General features: G+C 41.8%; 1 protein-coding gene across 3 annotated transcripts in view; it reads left to right on the top strand.

Annotated features, from left to right (window-relative positions):
* Gli3 (GLI family zinc finger 3) overlaps window positions 1-19,021 on the top strand; it is a 268,430-nt gene that overhangs the window by 232,137 nt on the left and 17,272 nt on the right. The window lies entirely within an intron of this gene.

Here is a 19,021-nt window from a genome sequence, read left to right as displayed (position 1 = left end):
CTAGCAGAGAAAGATGGAGCGTGTTACCAGGTCACATTCTCCATTCCTGTTGTTTTAGGGAACATAACTCCATAAGCACCTGTTGAGGGTAAAGGCTGTGGGGGTACCAGAGTGATGAGATGCTGTCTCTATGATCAGGAAGCTCTAGAAAGGAGGTCAAAGCTATGCACATGTAAAACCCATGTAGAATATGGAGTAGAAGGCATTGCTGGGGGGATTTTAATGCTCAAAGTAAGGGCATGATGTCAGCTCAGATGTGCTGGATCACTCACTCTTTCTGAATTTCTGTTTCACTTTAGTTAGCCATATGAAAGCAAAGAAAAGTGGTGGCCTGATTATCTGTGTTCTAGAATGATCCTTGGTTTCTGTCAGCACTGCCAGTGGAATTCACTTTAATAAAAGTGAACATTGAAAAACCCCATGTCACAGGCAAACCAAATGTAAAAGTGTCAGTCTGTGAAGTTGGCAAAGTTCCCACTTACAAGATGCTATAAATTTTCTTTCGGGGTTGTGGATTTAGCTCAGTGGTAGAGCGCTTGCCTAGCAAGCACAAGGCCCTGGGTTCAGTCCTCAGATCCGGCAGAAAATTTTTTTTTTCTTTCATGTTTAATATTAAAGAAGGTAAAATGTAGCTGAGCTACCCAGATGTTGTTTCTTTATCACTTTCTAGCCTTTCAGCCACAGATACTTGCCTTTGTTTTCTTTTGTTTTGGGGGTGGGGGGTTGAGAGAGAGATGGTATGTTAGGATGAGGTTATATCATATGGGGAAACATTTGTTAGAAAGTATTTTTGTATAGACATGAAAGAAAATTGGTGAATCCACGCCTGCTCACAGCTGAGACTATGGCAGTGTCTCTCCTAGCACGCTCCTGTTTAAAGAAATAAAGATCACTGTTCTACTGTCCAGTGACTATGTGGACTTGCACCAGAAGTCAGTGAAGAGCCATGAAACACTGACTTCAGAGGGCTCTGTTCCCTTACTGTACTTGCCACGTACAGATGCATCAAATCAGAACAAGATGCAATTTTACTGAGAAAGAATCCTTGTACTATCACGTTACCTCCCTCTCAATATACTCCCCCAGCATGCATAAAATCCAGAAGACCTCTAGTAGAATATTGAAGGAGAGTCTCTAAGGCCCCAAAGCAAGTTGCCTTACCTTTCTTGTATTGTATTATATATACATCTTACAATTATGTCAGCGATTAAAGCATTGTCATGCTGCATTAGAATGTGTTTTTATGTTTAGGATTAGGAAACTGTCTTCCACTCTTCTGCGGGTTCCTTTTATGTTCTCCAGGCAAATCCTTTCTCTTGGGTCAGGAATGTAATAAGGTAGGCTTTCCTCTCTGGGGTATTGTGTCTGTCTTGCTGTGTTTAAATTGATGCACAAAGCTCTTTGGAGCAAAAGACAGTATTTTCTTTGTATAGAAGCCAGCAGTTGAATAACCCATGGGGGACTCTCTGTTGAACATTTTAAAGATATAGTTTGTGCTAGGTGGAGATGCTGGTGCTCAGCAAAGTCCCTGGGGAGGAGCATTGGCTCTGTCCCTGGGAGTGGAGGCCTTTTCTGTCTGTAGTCTTGAAGAGAAAACAAATAGCCAACAACTTTAAAGAGAGGAAAAATTCAGAGAAGTTACCAAGCTCTTTTTAATGGTTTAGGAACAAAATGAAGAGGAATCTACTATTTGAACTAGAGGAGAATTTTCTTAGTTTGATGTCTCCTTACATACTATCAGTTACCAAAGGTCAAAGCCACTGTTAATGAAGAATCTCTTATTTAACCATTATAGTGTTGATTATTGGTTTTGAATGTAAGTCCTGAGTCAAGGTTTTTGGCCTGTCTTCAATATATAATCAGTATTCTCTCTCCCTCTCCCTCTCCCTCTCCCTCTCCCTCTCCCTCTCCTTCTCCCTCTCCCTCTCCCTCTCCCTCTCCCTCTCTTTCTCTCTCTCTCTCTCTCTCTCTCTCTCTCTCTGTATTTATAATTTATGTATGTTATAATTGTTCTTGTTTTTATATACACATGCACACACACATATACATATATATTCTTGCTGTTTGTCTTAGTTAATATTTTAATTGCTATGACAAGACACCATGACCTCGGCAACTCATAAGGGAAAACACTGAATTGGGGCTGGCTTACAGTTCAGGAGGTTAGCCCATTATTATTATGGCAGGAAGCATGGTGGCATGCAGGCAGACGTGGTTCTGGAGACGTAGTTGAGAGTTCCATGTCCAGATTGGCAGGAACCAGGAAAAGACTGAGCCACTAGGCCTGGCTTAAGCTTCTGAGACCTCAAAGCCCACCCTCAGTGACACATTTCCACCCGCAAGGTCACATCTATTCCAATAAGACCACACCTCCTAATAGTGCCACTATGGGCGTGTGGGGGTCATTTTTATTCAAACCACCACACTATTTCTATAATGAAATACCTAGAGCAGGTTTGTTTTATTTTTTTTTTTAAGCAATGGCTAATTTGATTTACTTCATCCTCCAAGGACTCTCATTGGCTGAGTCATGTCACAAGACAGGATCTATGTTTTTGTCCCTTTTCTCTCTCTCCCTCTTTATAAGACCACTAGAATACAGTCATAAGACCTCCACCCTGATGACCTAATCTGATTGATTTCCCAAGCCCCACTTCTCTCAACATGATAATCACACTGAAGATTCCACTCCCCTTAATGCTGGCGAAATAAATAAGACATGGAGGGTTCTACTGTTAGAAGAAATGTGGGGGAATCCCTGCAAAGATTTCATATGTTACCCGGGAAGTCAAGGCCCTCTCTTGGGGTTAAGTGTCTGACCTCAAAAGGAAACCTGAGTAAAATTCCTAAAAGAAAAGCCCCAGAAGAGGGAAACTGTAAAGGCAGCTACATGGAGAAGCGGGTGGAGAGGAGGAAGAGAGAAACTCATGAGGTAAGCTGGTACAAAGGTCAGCCACAGGGTGAAGAGAAGAGCTTCAGAGAAAGAGGATGTATGCACAGAGGACCAGAGAGACCTACAACTTGGACTCTGGCCAGCATTCAAAAGAAAAATACAGAAAACAAGAAAAGGAGAAGGTTACACCTGAGTCAGGACTCAGTGCTTCATACCGACTGCAGTAGGCGTTCTGGAGAAGAGTGCATTAACCCGTTCAAGAGCTGATTATTCCTCCTGTGTCTTCAGCGTGGCTTAAGGTGAAGAGACCTTCCTAAGAGATGTTTTTTGTCTTTTTTTTTGTTTCGTTTTTTGTTTTGTTTTGTTTGCCAAGTGATTGGCCAGCCCAAATAGATTAACTCTTAAGGGAATAGAAACTGGCATGTCTCCCCAGAGGTAGATTGTGTTCTTTTAGCTAGGAGGCAATGACTTCCTCTTAATGTGCCTTTGTTGTTACTGTAAAATAATGAAATCATAGCAAATACCCTTCTCTTTCTCTTGCTCCTTTTCATCTGCCTTGTCTCCTTATAGGTACATGCCACCCTCTTTTCTCTACACATTTTTTAATAACATGTCACTAAAAGAAACTCAATGCAATTTCTTCTTCTAGTGAACCCCTAGGCCCAAATGAGCAGACTCAGTCTACACTCTTTTTCTTCATTCTCTAAAGGTGGAGAGTTTTGGTCTGGGTTCTATGCCAGGAGTTCATCACATATATTGCCATGACTCTCTATTATGGGAGATAAGAAATGTAGAAGAACTAGCCAGGGTAAGACATTAGAGAAACAGGTGAGACAGCAGAATTGGTGAGATTGGAGACACAGAGTGTGTGACCTGCATACCAGGTCCCTAGAAACTGAGACAATAAATAATGCTAAGAATGACTATGATATAACTGCCATATTGCCTTGCCCTGTACAACTAAGAGACATCCGTCCACTGTGGGTGGAAGAGCCTGGGTGCATTGGGCCCACAGGGACCACCTTTCCTTAGCAGAATATTGTCTTGATGTCTGTATTGTGTTTGTGCTGCATGACAAATGAAGTAATGCAGATGCCATCTTATTCCTAATTTAGATTAAAATAGGGATAAAAATAATATCCTATAAGTATCCAAGCAGCAAGGTTCAGTTGTCATGTGTCTGGTTTATTTTGTAAATGCATTCACTGGTTTCTACCCTAGAGAATATTATAATTCACCAATACATAAGCACACTGTATTATTTTCTGTTTGTGTGCAATGTGGAGACCATTATGAAAGTCTTCTATATTTTGAATATGTGTGCTTGAAGGGTCAAAACAAAAAGGCTCCAGTGAAAGTTTGAGAAAGTTGAACACTTTACAAGCCAAATATTCCTATGAAAATATGCTTTATAAAAGTCGGTTTTATGGAATCATTCTCCAAATTAAAAACATATTTTTAGGAATAAATAGGGATGAAATTCTTACTTTGTTGAGGAGGTAATGGCAAAATAAAATGAAACAAAAAGACAGAAATGGCTGAAAATTAGGAAGTTACCCAACCCTAGGAATGGTTCTGCCACATGAGGGTTGATGATGCCCAGCTCCAGGCAGGCTGCCACCTGCACAGCACACGGCCTTCACTACTATTTTTTTCCAATTGCCAAGTTTCAGTCTTGGCTGTTTTCAACTACAGCATTTCTATGTAAAGTACTTTTCTCCTTTATTTCTCCAATGGAAATTTATGCGACCAACCTTACTTCCTGATTTCTCTTTCTTCAAACACTTTAGTCATGGTGAGGCAAAATTTCCATGACATTAATGAGATTTCCACAAGCAAATTAAAGAGAAAATATGCCCTTTGGTCTTTTGTATTTAACAGCACTGCATGGAGAAGAATTCTTGGAGTAAAGCGTGGGTGGGAGCAATAGCCGGAGGACAGTACCAGGGTAGCTTCATGCAAGTAACGGGATCTTTTTTCTCTCCTCCATCTAAATCTTTTAAATTATTTCATGACAAACTTACTATAAAACATCAGATAATTTGCTCTCTGCTGCCAGCTGAGCATAATTCGGACAGAACAGATTACTACTTCATTGCCAAAGCCCTTAACTTCAAATCATGTTAACATTACCATAGTGGGCAAAAATAAATCTTAGCATTCTTTTCATTGGTAACAAATAGGAACTATGTAAGGAAACTGAATTGTGTCTTTCTGAACCCAAAATTTCATTCCACACTTGTAATATTAAAGGAGGCTTTTATGGAAGAGTCTTACGGTGTCTCTGATAGAAGCTTTCTCAGAAGAACAATCAGGGGACATTGTTTTCCTTCCTTTGGCTTCTGGTTCTCCAAGTACTACTCTACAGCAGCACAGATTGGTGGTGTTAGAGCTGGGACCACATTTGTTCCAATAGCACGTTGTTGTGGCAGATACTTTTATTGACTCTTTACTATGTGCTGGACATTGTTTCAGACACCCACATTCTTTATTTTGGTTATTGATTATAGAAATACTATATCCCAATGAATTAGAATACCTCCAGGATTCTCACACTGGGAGAAGAGAAAGACTAAAGTCTGGGCCAACCAGAAGGGAACCTTTCTCCCAGAAAGAGATATGCAAGTTGTCAGACCACCCCTGGAGGGTAGAACTTAAACACTGATGGGTCAATGGTGGATAGGACCATTCCTTCACTTGAGACTGCTTAGACATGGACAACTCTGGCCTTCTACATAAATTCACACCTCAAGTCTGGCCTGAAGATGGACTTGGGGATCACAAAATCTTTTTCTCCCCTCTTCCCAGTGTGACCACATAAAATAATATTTTTTTTTTCTTTTTTTGCCTCTTACTACTTAATTTGGCTCTTGTAATTGGCTTGCTGAGAGCAAGTGGCTGAACGTGACTTACTGGTCCATAAGCTGTGGCCCTAAGTCTGGTAACAGTTGGAATACATCATTTAAACAAAACAGCTAAAATCTTTGATTTTACAAAATTCACATTCTATGAAGGGTCAGCAGAAGCTGTAGTAAGTTCAGTGAGTCAATCAAGCTGTAATGTCTTACAAGTTATAGAGGCTATGGGTAAATAGAGAGCAACAGAGTAGGAAATTGAACTGTAATGGAGTGATCAGGACCAGGATCAAGTGTGAGAAGTCTTGGTGAGAAAGCAATAAAAATTTTGAAGAAGCACATGAGGGAGGTCAAATACTCTCGCCTCACCAGTCTATGGAGAGGCGGCATCCTTTAACTACCCTGGCTCTGCTTTTTTCCCATGCTCCGTGGGAAGTCAAGTGCAGCACCTGACCTGCTCTCTGTGGTCCTCTCTTTCACATTCACCTTGCTGTCCCAGTTCTGTAGGCAGCTACCACTCCCAGATGGAACATGGGACTGAATTTCACAGGCAGCTTGGAAGAAACAGAGAAACAGAAAGTGAATGACTTAAGAATAAAGTGCCATGAACTTTTGTGTGCAGTTCCTTGATGCCTTCCAGCACAGGGAATCCCAGTGTAGCCGATGCGATGCCCTTTCTTAAATCCCTAACACTACATGCTGCACATTCCCTCTGCTTTTGTAAATCCTCCAGACCTACTGGGACCAGGCAGCTACCTGAGTGTCTTGCTCTGTGCCCCCTGGTTGGCTTGGAGCTTGTGTAAACCTGACGGGAATGGGATTTGTAGCCTTGCTTCCTGGGTGTGGGGATCCCAGGCTTACACCAGTACCCCTAGCCTCACCCTCATCTCTTATTTCTGTTTTTCTGTTTTCTATCCACTGTGGTACATGGTCTCTAATTGCTGTCCCTTTAACCCTTGGCACAGTAGGCATAGATAAGGTAATTTTGAATTCAGTTTATGAAGTATTGAGGTCTCTGTAGGTGCTTTAAAGATGTCAAAGATAGCAAAGGGTAAGAGAGCAGATTACAGTCTTCAGCTTGTCTTTGAGAGCATGAGGGGTGCGTTGCTGGTGATCAAATCAGGAACTTACGCACACTAGACAAACTACATTCCTGCCACAGATTCATAAAACCATTGTATCCACAGTTGTCTCTTCTACAGAGATATCCTGAAGGCCCCTCTTCTGTGTCTTATCCCAAACAGAAGTAGTCTGCTCCAGATCTGCTGAATCCCTAGTGCTGATATTGTCTTGGACATTTCAAAGCTAGAAATTACAGTACCTTGAAGTCAACATCCATACATTATTCCCAGGTGTTTCTCAAATCTAATGCTGTCTCTCCATCTTCCAGGCTGCAGAGATCTCTGGGGTGACAGAGCAGCTCTCTTGAGTAGATTGCCATGGCATTACTCAGTTCCTCGGCAACACTGCCAGAACTAACCTTTTCAAAAGGTTATAACAACCTTTATTCAACTCTGGGTTGCTACGGCTAGAGAGATGGCTCAGCAGTTAAGAGTTTTTATGCTATTCTTGCAGGGGACCTGAGTTTGGGTTCCCAAGACACACATCAGGCAGCACGCAACCACATTGAACTCCTGGCCTAGGGAATCTGAAGCTCTCTTCTGGCCTCTGTGGCCATCTGCTCACGTATGGCATACACACAGAGAAACAGACATATACATAAATAAAAATCTATTTAAAAATACTTGTTTACCTGAGATCTAAGTATCCTAGAACACTGGTCACCCCCTATAGTTTCCCCATACTACTGCACGGGCGCGCGCACGCGCGCGTACACACACACACACACACACACACACACACACATACACACATACACACATACACACACACACAGTCCTTCACATTATACTTGACATCACTTCCCAGCATAGCATAATGTATTTCTCTCCTCTCTGGATTCAGCTCAGTTAATAGCCCCCTAACCCTTTTTTTGTTTGTTTGCACATTTTCCATTTTAATTACTTGTTCAAGTATTATCTCAGACTTTTGCTGTAGTCGATTTTTTGGCCACAACACACAATTAGTGTATATAAACTAATGACTAAACCTGCATTCCTCCTATAAAGTCTTATTTCTACTAGGGGTTTAGAAAATTACAGTCTGATGATGAAATGAAGTTGATAGTTCTATTATTTAAGGAATGTTATAAATCTACTTAGGTACAGCAGCACTAACAGACTGAAACTTTTAGGAGTTGGTGAAGAAGATGACTAGGAAATGCTAAGATTAAGAGTCTTTCATGGTGAAAAGAGTGTGTGGCAGTGTTCCAAGGTCTCCTCAACCCCTTCATTTAATGACGGGAACCTGAGTAGCCCTGCTCAGTAATCATGCATGCTCTTTTCTCATGGGGGTGAGGATGTGAGAGAGGAGAGGAACCATGCTTTCACGCAAGTGTCTTACTGTTTAGTTGCAGAGCATGGGTGTCTGTGATGCAAAGGCTAATTTTTAGATAGCATTCCTTCCTATATCCCGGGTCTCTGATGAGATCCAGTGGGCATGTCTTATTTCATCATATCTCTTCAGTGCTTAGTGTATAACTGTTATGCCCTAAATAAACTTGGAGTTAGTTAGTGGTGAAAGAGTCAACACTATGGGAAAGGTTGGCAGGTTTCAAAGAGATTGTCCCTAACTTCATATCTTCTCCTTTTCTTCCTGTCATTTATAAGATTTATCTGTGTTTCTGTCAGCAGTCAGTGATATCCTCCTGTACACACACACACACACACACACACACACACACACACACACACAATCTCTTGTTAACTACACTTTCTCATGTAAGACTGTTTCAGCAATGTGATTGGCAGAGCACTTTTAGGCAGAATACTGTCCAGGAATGTGGTTGGTCTATGACTTTTGAAAATGACTTTTCAACCTCCTCTCTAAATAATTTTACTTTTCAAATTCTTGGGCTGAAGAGGTGGCTTAGTGTATATGAGTACATGCTGAGTTTGAATCCCCAGTACCCATGTGAAAAGCCAGTTATAGCTATAGGTATCTATAACTGCAGAATTGGCATAGACAGGTGGATACAGGAGCTTGCTGGCCAGCTAGCCACACCCAAACAAAAGCTTCTGGTTCAGTGGAAGACCCTCTTTTAAAGCAGTAGAGCAAAATACCATTGTCCTGTTTCCATATCCCCGCAGAGGCACATATCAGCGCCTCCCCCCCACCCTCTCGCATGTCCACCCCTTAAAAGGGAATAAATTCTTGACTTTTTCTAAACTATTAGAACTAGATTATCCAAATCTATTTGAAACCTAAATGTCTTTAAACCTATTGAAAAAACTGTTTGAGTGATCAGACTATGATAGAGGGTATATAGACTGCTATGAAAGCTCAAGGGCTGGCGGTTGTGATGTTCAGAATCAAAATTCAGTATGGTCGAGGAAGCCTGGAGAAAGCAGCTGCCTACTAAAAGCTAGATCTCATTTTATCCATTCACATTTAAATTGTTTTCTCATAATCATACTCTGTATTAACCCTCTCGTTCCTGTATGCCTAGCTCCATGTGGATTCCTGGGATCATAAAGTAAAGGTTAGTTAACATTTTGTATACTTTTAGGTAATGGAAGGCTTAGCATCTTACATTTCAAAGAGTTAAAGTTTGTAATTTTTTTTTTGGGGGGGGGAGCTGAGGACCAAACCCAGGGCCTTAGGCAAGCGCTCTACCACCAAGCTAAATCCCCAACCCTGTGTTTGTGTTTTTTAAGGAGGCATAAAATATGAATTTTCTTCATTCTTAGAGGGGTGTGTGTGTGTGTGTGTGTGTGTGTGTGTGTGTGTGTGTGTAAGGGAGAGAGACAGAGAGAATTAATCACTTTAAAATTTAAAATCCAGAATTGCTATTATAAATAGTTTTATAACTTTCCAACTTACTTTTCAAAGTTTTATAACAAAATAAGAATTATTTCAATAGATGCAGCTATACAGAAGCCATGTATAGACAAACTCCAGTCACCTTCCTGTTTTTGGAGAAAGCCACACAGTGTGGGAGGACTTTCCTATTCTGGGATACTGCTATGCTTCTGAAAACTCAGCCTTGGCAAACACTTGGTGTCCGGGTTTGGTAATACTTCCTAGACACGCTGGATTTCTGGGCATGATCCACACAAGTGAATGATGAGCCCTTCCAGTCCCTGGGAGAGGTTGTATTTTATGGCTGTTTTGCTGGCTGCTTTGGGAGCTGGACTGAGGACAGCTGGGGAACAGAGACTTTCCTCCTCCTCTTCTACACCTCTAGTACAGGGTAGAAACCATGTGCCTGCTGGGCCCGTTCACTGCAAAGAGATGGAATAGAGGAGTCTTTTAGAAGATGGCTTTCTAAATTATTTATCGTTTCCATGATGACAGAATTAGCACCATCTTCTTCCTCTAGGTAGAGTATTCTTTTCCATCTAATCTGTAGAATTGGAGTACTGTTCAGCTCTTTCAAGCTTCCCCCTGGCTGTCTTTCTTCTGGGTAGTTAAGGCCAGATCAGTTTTGCTTTAAAAGACTTTGTGGTTCTGTCATCTTCCCTATAACAAAGTAGGAGGATGGGGTGTAAGTAGGTGAATGTGCCCAGTACCTTGTAGAAAACAGGTCAGATATTTAGATAACATCTTAATGGCATTTGAATATTAGCCCTGACAGAATAGAAACTGAAAGGGTTTTTGTTTTGTTTTGTTTTTAAAAGTATTGTTGTTATTGTATTGTTGTTTTGTGATGCATTCTCACTATGTGACCCAAGATGGCCTCAAACTTCCAGTCCTCCTGCCTTAGCCTTCCAGGAGCTGGAATTACAGGTGCTCTCCACCATGTGTGGCTAAGACATTGAAAATTTCTTGTAGAACAGTCTCCTCATTAAACTGTAAGTGAGAAGAGTGATGAGTATGTTTCAGTAAACCAGCTAAGAATTCGCAGCTTTAGAGAAGTTCCAGGTCCTTAACAGACTGTTGAGTGGGACTTTCTCTTTGTCAACTTTTACTAAACAGTGTTGGTAATGGGGATTTTTGTTGATTTGTTTTATGGGTGGTTTTTGTTTGTTTGTTTTGCTTTATGGGTGTTTTTTCTTTTCTGCTTCTTTTTAAAACTATCATTTGTGGGTACCTAGTGGTTCAGTTCCAGCTAATTAGGAGGCTGGGGTACAAAGATCACAAATCCAAGGCCAACCCAGGCACTTAGCAGGAACCATCTCAGGGAGCTTCTTGCTCTTAGTTGTTAGTTAGTTAGTTAGTTAGTTAGTTAGTTAGTTAGTTAGTTAGTAAGTTTAAAAAAGAAGGTGGTGCAGCATATTGGCAGAACACTTGTGTATGCCCTACAGGCAATCTCTATCACAAATAAACAAAAAAATAAATTTTTTAGGGCTCAAAAATTTGGCTTCCCTTAAGTTTAAAAGAGCTTACCCTTTTGTAAGTAACTATTTCTCTATATGAGTCTAGGCATTCTTAGGGTGGGTAGCTGATCAAATAGAAAAACTTTATTATACATCACAGGTTGATACCTTCCTGGATATTTCATGATTTGAAATAACAGCCAGCAGGCCTATGAGAGTCTGAACTCACAGTGTTTGGATGTTCTGTAAAGTAAGGGGGATACATTAGTTCACATTCCCGGACTGGAACTGATGTTAGTTTGTGGTATTTGAGGGTTGGCTTTGTTAACAACTCAAGTTTAAAATTCCCCCTCTGTTTTTCCACTCCCCTTCACAACTTAAAAGCTGTGGAAGGGAAAGAAAAAGCAGGCGTGATTCCCATGCAGCTCCCAGGTTGCTCGCTTTGAGTCCCGTATAGAATCTATCAGGAAATACTGTCTTCAGAATGTCTTCTTTCAACTCACTCTATCAGGGAGAAGGGAACTGGGTCAGGGGCTTACATGGAACCTTGAGCTTGTGTGGGAAGCCGCTTGTCAGATCCCACCCCTGGTCTCTGCAGAAGCGAGGCCCTGGGGAGGTCACATACCATGTGTTCTTCCTTCTGTTGCTTTTGCTGCTTCCTCACACCCTCCTCAGATTCCATTGCAGAGTAGATGTTGGTGACTTTTTTTTCCCTTTGTGTGTAAGTGGGTGATACCTCTATTGAGATATAATTAATGCACTGTATAATTCACCCATTTAAAGTATTCAGCAATTTTGTCTGTTGAATCCATTTTATCACCCCATAGTTCTCAGTTAACATTCTCTATTTTCTCCATAGATCCCACCCACAGGTAGCCATCTGCTTTCATTCTGCATAGATTTACTTAGCCTGGAGTGTAAGGAATTGCCGTGCACCATTTTTGTTTTGCTGCATGGCTTCTTTCACTCAGCGTGTCTCCAGTGTTCATCTGTATCATAATGTGTGCCAGAACCTTACTCTTACTGTCTACTTTTATTTTTATATGAATGACAGTGGGTTTTTGCTTCCATAGAATGTGTGTCCAGCTTGCCTCAGTGTTGGTTTGCAGGGACTTTGGTGGGATTTGTATTTTAATCCCATTCATTTCTGTTCTTAATGCAGAGCCCATCATTCACAGATAATATTTGCCTTGTTAAAGAACTGTGCTTTTTTTTAACCCATAAAAGAAATGATTATGTTGCATAAATGTGCCAGACACCTATCAACAGAGACTCATTCATTCATTTCTAACCAGCAAGCACAGGTCTCTCTCAGTCTCACCTAATACTTAACATTCACAGACCAGAAATTGGAAATTCCATCTATTTTTCTAAAGTGCTGTTTCTAAGTTCCTGATGTTTTCCTGATTGGTTTCGTAGGGTGTCAGAATTTTTATTAACCAGCTAGAGCTGCAGCAGTCATTCTGTGAAGTCTTTGGAGCAGACCCCTCCCACAGCAAGCTGCCACAGTTTTTTAAAAGATTGACAGGTGCCACCAAAACAATTTCAATTATTTTGTTTATCTGAAATTAAAGTGCATATTGATATATAAGGCCTATTTCAGCCCTGATAGTTTGCGATTTGCACCATTTTTCTATTTCTGCCTCTTAATGCTTTAAGGAATCCAATCACAATGTGTCCCTAACATAATCCAAGCCATGACAGTCATAGAACTTTTCAGAAATACCGCTTTATCAAGTAATGCCCACAAGAAGATGTCAGCCGAGCTCAGATGTAAAGTGGGAGGAATTCTTAGGGAATTTGCTTTTCTTTTAGGTACATCATTTCTATCTCTCTTCCATACTGGTTTTATTGTGCATTCAATTTTAATGAAGTCTAAATCACTTTCTCCTTTCCCACCTTTCCACAGACGTCTCTGTGAAGCTAAGTCAAGAGATGATAGATGTATAAACCCAGGAAACAGACTGAGATTGAGTTTTTTCTGAAGATCATTTACTTCTTTATGCCTCATCTTATGCCAGGAGAGAAAGCTTCGCTAGCCTAACTCTTCACCAAACCTGAGAAGTGACCATTGCATGTGCTCCTTCACGGCAGCCCCACTCATGAACCAGTCTGGCAATGGGAAGATTCAGGAAGCATCAGATAGTTCCACTTTGGCATTCTGTTGTAAATGTTTCTGTTTTATTCCTTCCTTTTGAAAACAGAATCATGGGGCAAAGTATGATGGCTCACACCTGCTCTCAGGAGGCTGAGTCAGGACAACTGCCATGGGTTCCATGTAAAATGTGCTCATGACATCCGAATGGCTTGTTGGTGGGTCTAGATACAAAATATGTGGTATTTTTCCTTGGTGTTTATTCACAGAACACTACTGTGTAGTCCCTTTTCTGTCCTATCCATAATACTGTGTATGTGAGAGAGACAGAATCACATACACTTTACAGGAGGACCATCTTTCATGCTTTCCCATATACCCTGTGCTGTGAAAAACTTGACGACACACATGTGAGTGTCTTTTAGCTTGGTGGAAATGCTGTGTCATTTGGGAACCAGGTGGTGACAGGAAGACCAGCACAGTAAGTAAATGCAAAGGATGGACTGGTGCTGGCTGTTGTTTTGAGGGTTCAAGGCTTGCTTGCCCCATGTTGCTGCTTCCTAGAGATTTTTTCATGGCAGCAGTGGGAGGAATCTGCTCCTGCTGACTAGAGAAAAACAGGCTTGGGAGGCAGCCAGTGTTTGTCTCCACTCATCAGTGAATCACCCTAGGCAGTAGGTGGGATGAGTGACCGTTCTGCACAGCTCTGAAGGGTACTATAACTTCTCCTCTCAGGGAGTTACTAAGAACGGAACCTACTTATCTAGAGAGCTGTGCTTTCCAAGTGGAAATTGAATCTGGCCCAGAGGGAGGGAGGCAGAACAAAAGCAGAACGCACCTCCAGGCTTCGTGAACCGATTGAATAACAGCTTTCTGTAAGGCTGTGTGCGCACCCAGAGTGGATGGGCCGCATGTGTGTTTCAGCTGAAGGTTAGGAAAACTGCCCGCTCTGAACTCACTCACATAATGAAGCAAGGAAAAAGGACCCTGATTAGCTCAGTGAAGTCCATTGTAGGCTTCCATTCTACTTCTGCTAGTGAAAAGAAAAGCTTCCTCTTCCCTTTTCCTTCAGGTCTCTCTTCTGCCCCTCTCCAAGTCTCCTTGGTTGACAATTGGGGCAGAACTTCCAAAGAAAATCCCTTGAAATAAAGAGCTGCCTTCCACTTCTCCCAATGGCAAGCAGGCTGCTGAGTTCTGCCTTTCTCTAGGCTCTCACAGACCAGAGTTGGGGAAGATGGAATTATGGACTTCGGCTCATTCTGCAAAAGGCATGATCACAGTTGGTAAATATCGACTCTTAGTTTGATCACTATTTGGGTTATGTTAATTTTATCAACTACCATAGCCTAAGCCAGATGAAGTTCCAACTGAAGTCCCATCATTGGACTTAGCTTTTGTGGGGAATGTGCTGGTCCCAGTATCCCCTGTTTATTCCAACAAGGGGCATTTAGAGTGGTTCATGTACACAGCATAGTAATTTATACCATCTATCTCTTTCTGGTTCTTGGGCCTCTGGCAAATTGCATGTCGTAGTGTTGGATTGGTTTAGAATTTAATCATGCATTATTTTCCCTTCAATTAAATTATTTATATATTTGATTAACATTGTCACTGTTAGGAAGTCAGATTTTCAGCAAAACCACAAATAAACTCACAGCCATTGATTTTTCAGGCCAGCCTCACATGGAATCAGTCTGCCTGTTCAATGTCAATTGTCCATTCATTGTGTGTTACTCTCAGTGACCTCGGATTTTAGAGAGAGAAACGAGTGCACTTTTGACCCAAACCTAGGAAAATGATGCATATAGTGAGGTGTTTGTGGCTGAACCCTCTCCCTTTCCTGGACACTTTTTTTTTCTAGCAACCTGGTTTTTATTCCTTTCTCGGTTCTTTTCTTTAGCATGAAAACTTACCTTTTTCTACTTGTACTATTTTGTCTTTGAGAGATAACTTGAGAATAAGATGGAAGCCTTTGAAATAATCTAATTTGGGGGCAAGAAAATGATGGGGCCCATAGGTCAGATCCAGACCACTGCCTGGTTTGCTCTGTGTGTGTGTGTGTGTGTGTGTGTGTGTGTGTGTGTGTGTGTGTGTGTGTGTGCTCATGCCTGCCTGTGTTCCTGTGTCTGTGTGTAGCCCTGGAGCTGAGCCCGTCAGCTAAGGCTCAATTTTATGGCTTAAGAAACTGAAAAGAAAATGTTAAGAAACATTTTTGACTTGGGCGAATTTCTGACATCTCTAAGTAAACAGCTCACTTCCTCACTGAGTCTGTACCTGGTGACAGAGGTGCTTAGACCACTTGATACTTCCTGTCTGGATTTACACAGGAAGAACTTGCTAGCCCCTTAAATATGTAAGGTTGTCACTATAATTTTACAAATGAGATAATTAAGGCCCAAATTGGCAAATGACCTGCCCAAGGCACACAGTGTAGTACTGAGGCCACCAGTGTCTTTCTGTCCTGAGTGCTCATGTGACCAGTAGCCGCAGAGACCAAACAGTTACTCTTAAAGAAAAGTAACTATTTAAAACTTACAACCACATGGGGTTTATGATTCCTTAGAATTTTAATTTATAATTAATTTCTAGATCTTAAAAATCTCCTAAGTGTTAAACATATTTGAACGTCTTACATAGAGAGATTCCTCTCTATTTCCTTATGGTAACTGACTACACCCTCTGAGACGAGTCTCTTCACTTCCCTCATAGACTATTGGATTTCCTTTATAGACACACACACACACACACACACACACACACACACACACACACACAAGTATAATCTCTAAGTTTGGATTTAAGAGGAGTTTCAGGAAAATTATAAGACATTGAGACTGGGGTCTACTCTTAAAGGGGCAGGAGACAATCCCAAGAAACTAGTCTTGCAGAATATGGAGTTTTAATTATCCAACACAAATCCTTCTTGCCCCTCCCCATGTGGAGATGACAACACACTCAGTTTGGCATGCCCCTCTGATGAAGCACGAACATTGTTGCTGTTCCCTACAATTGTGCTCGTTCACTGTAGGGCTGGCTCTCCCTGCTTAGCAACAAATCTTTCAATGCTATTATATACAGACCTTTAATGTCCTGACCACTTTCAGGACCTAGTGTGTCCAGCTTAGACCCACTCCAGAGCTGTCGTCCCCCTGTCACTGGCAGGGAGTGTCTGCAGAGCTGGACACTGTTTTCCTCCCTCTTCTACATCACGTGAAAGTGCTAGGTTCCAGGTTGCCGCAGCTCATGTCCAACTCTTCTGATGTGTCAGCAGGACAGAGGAAGCTGAGCCCTTTCTTTATACTTCCCCCACTGCTGGTACCTCCTACTGTTGTTCAGGTGACTCCCTGAGTAGCTCCAGTTGCTTTATCCTGATGTCCTCGATGGGGTAGGCATGCAAGGCCTGGGTTGTTTGGGTACAGCCCCACAACCTTATTTGCTGGAGACTTGAAGAAGAGTCCTGGCCAGCTAGCCCATGCCTGACTATCTGAGCAGTGTCCCTTTAAACCACGGAAAACCTGTGCCTTCTCACCATGCCCAACAGCAGCAGTGCCTGGAGCCTGCTAGGTCTGCATGGCAAGTTCTTTCTCTGTCTGTGGCTTCACTGCCATCCTCAAAGGCGCCGAGATCTAACTAACCTTCAGTGAGTGCTTCTGGGTCGTCACTCGTCTGCCATAGTCTTCCCCCATTCTCTCTCCACTCTCAGCCTGACCTGCACACCTGGTGGCGCTCCATTCAGCTTCCAGGTTCTGTTTTCAACGCAGTTTCATTTGAACTGACCCCTGATCCCGGATGTGCCGCACTAATCTTGGACCCCTGTTATGTGTTTTTATGAAACCCATTATTTCCCCCTCATAATGCTTATCACAACTGTAATTATACAGTAATTTAAGTTATTATCTGTTTTCCTCCAGGAGACTGTAATTTCCTTAGGGCAGGAATTATGTCTGCCTCACTCCCCATCTCTGGGCCTAGTGCAGAAAGCTTGCCACACACCACCCTGAAGGCATGAGAGAGAATCATCGCCATCATTGTATCCCTTTGCTTCCCCAGAGAAAGAGTGGGCCATGTCTGGATAGCTTTAAAATCTTTTTTTTTTTTTTTTTTTAATTCTTGAGAGTAACTTTATAGTAATGAAGTACTGTACATTAAATACCAGGTGAAGCAAAGTTGCATTAAGATAAACAAGTGTTCAGGGCAGTGTCTTTCACTGGTACTATTTCCTTTGCTGCATAGATCAGATCAACTCAATAAACACTGTGTAACTGCCAAGCACAGTGTGGATGAGTATGTGCAACTTGGGAGTCTGTTCAGCACAAATGGAATTACATTTTCCAGTTATAATCTTTCCTTTTCCTCTCTGTGTATTTCCACTTCCTCTCTCCATGTCTTTTCTTCCTTCCTCCCTGTTCCCTGTCTTCTTTCCACATATCTTATAACAAGGGCCAATTTGTTAATTTTCAATTACTGGGGAAAACTGAAACAGTAGCAGTTTTATGGTGTGGTTCTATGTGCTCATCTATTTTTGTCCTCTCACAGAATGTTGTATATGCACGCAGACTTTACTTCAAAAGTCCTTTGGGTCACATTTGGGACCATCCTAAGCAGTTTGCAGGCCACTATGATTGACTGGGACTATCCATTGCAGAATTGCATTTCCTGTGATGCACAACTTTATGGATGGATTATGTGCACGCTTGTAATGTCTAAGATACTGCTTCCTAGGACAGCTGGTTTGTGATAGGAAGTCCAGCAAGGGAACAGTTCTGCTGTCACACTGGTCTTCTGCACACGGTCCCACATGATAAGATTGTCTCCGTGTATGCTATTACAGGCTGCTCACCGTTTGCAGTTCGTCAGGCATTCTGGTCGCTGCTCAAGGAGAGGAGAGCAATGACTCCTTTTCTCTGCTTTTATCTAGCTCTAACCTCCAGAAACAACACAGAAAATTATTTTTTCCATGCAAATTTTTATCCTCGGGCAATCAGCTACCTAGAAGAATAATCAAGAAGGCCCTTCTGGTAGCAGAAAATTACCACTAGATCTCCAAGCTGGAGCATTCAGAGGCACATATCAAATGTTGGGTCACTACTACAGCAGAACTCAATGACTTTAATTACTGGATGAATTTTAAGGGATGCATATCTGTATATTTGAAAATGTGTCCCTGGTAGCCTTAAAGTAAGGCAAATAAAACATAGCTTGGCCAGAGAATAACAACAGGATAAAAATCTCTCTGAAAGTCTAGAACTGGACATTTGAGTAGTGCACTAAACTTTCTAAGAAGGACTTACTTGATTTTGGTGTTGAGAAAAGGTCTCACTGTGTGATCCAGTCTAGTTTTCAATTGGCAGTGTTCCTCACGCAGGCTCCAAGTACTGATTGTCAACGTGTCCACGGGCACTGCAGGCATGTCCGAGGTAGCTGTATCTGGAGAGCTCCCTTGCACCTCCCAGATACTGCTGTAGGTTTTTCATGTCACCTGTTGGAAGACACTTCACATGTCTTTCTAGAGTTGTAGATTCAAACTGACTCTAGAGCCTTGAACTGATGAGGAATTTGGGGAAATTTACCTTCATTTTTTTTTTTTTTAAATTAATCTGAGGAAAAACTTACCCTATTAAAAGACTTCTAAAAGCCAGGCGTTGGTGGTGCACACCTTTAATCCCAGCACTCGGGAGGCAGAGGCAGGTGGATCTTTGTGAGTTTGAGGCCAGCCTGGTCTCCAAAGCAAGTTCCAGGAAAGGCGCAAAGCTACACAGAGAAACCCTGTCTCGAAAAAAAAAAAAACCAAACAAACAAA

Source organism: Onychomys torridus, chromosome 5 (genome assembly GCF_903995425.1).
Source record: "Onychomys torridus chromosome 5, mOncTor1.1, whole genome shotgun sequence".
Lineage (NCBI taxonomy): Eukaryota > Metazoa > Chordata > Mammalia > Rodentia > Cricetidae > Onychomys > Onychomys torridus.
Note: the sequence above shows the minus strand (reverse complement) of the source record. Positions and strands in the feature narration are given on the sequence as shown.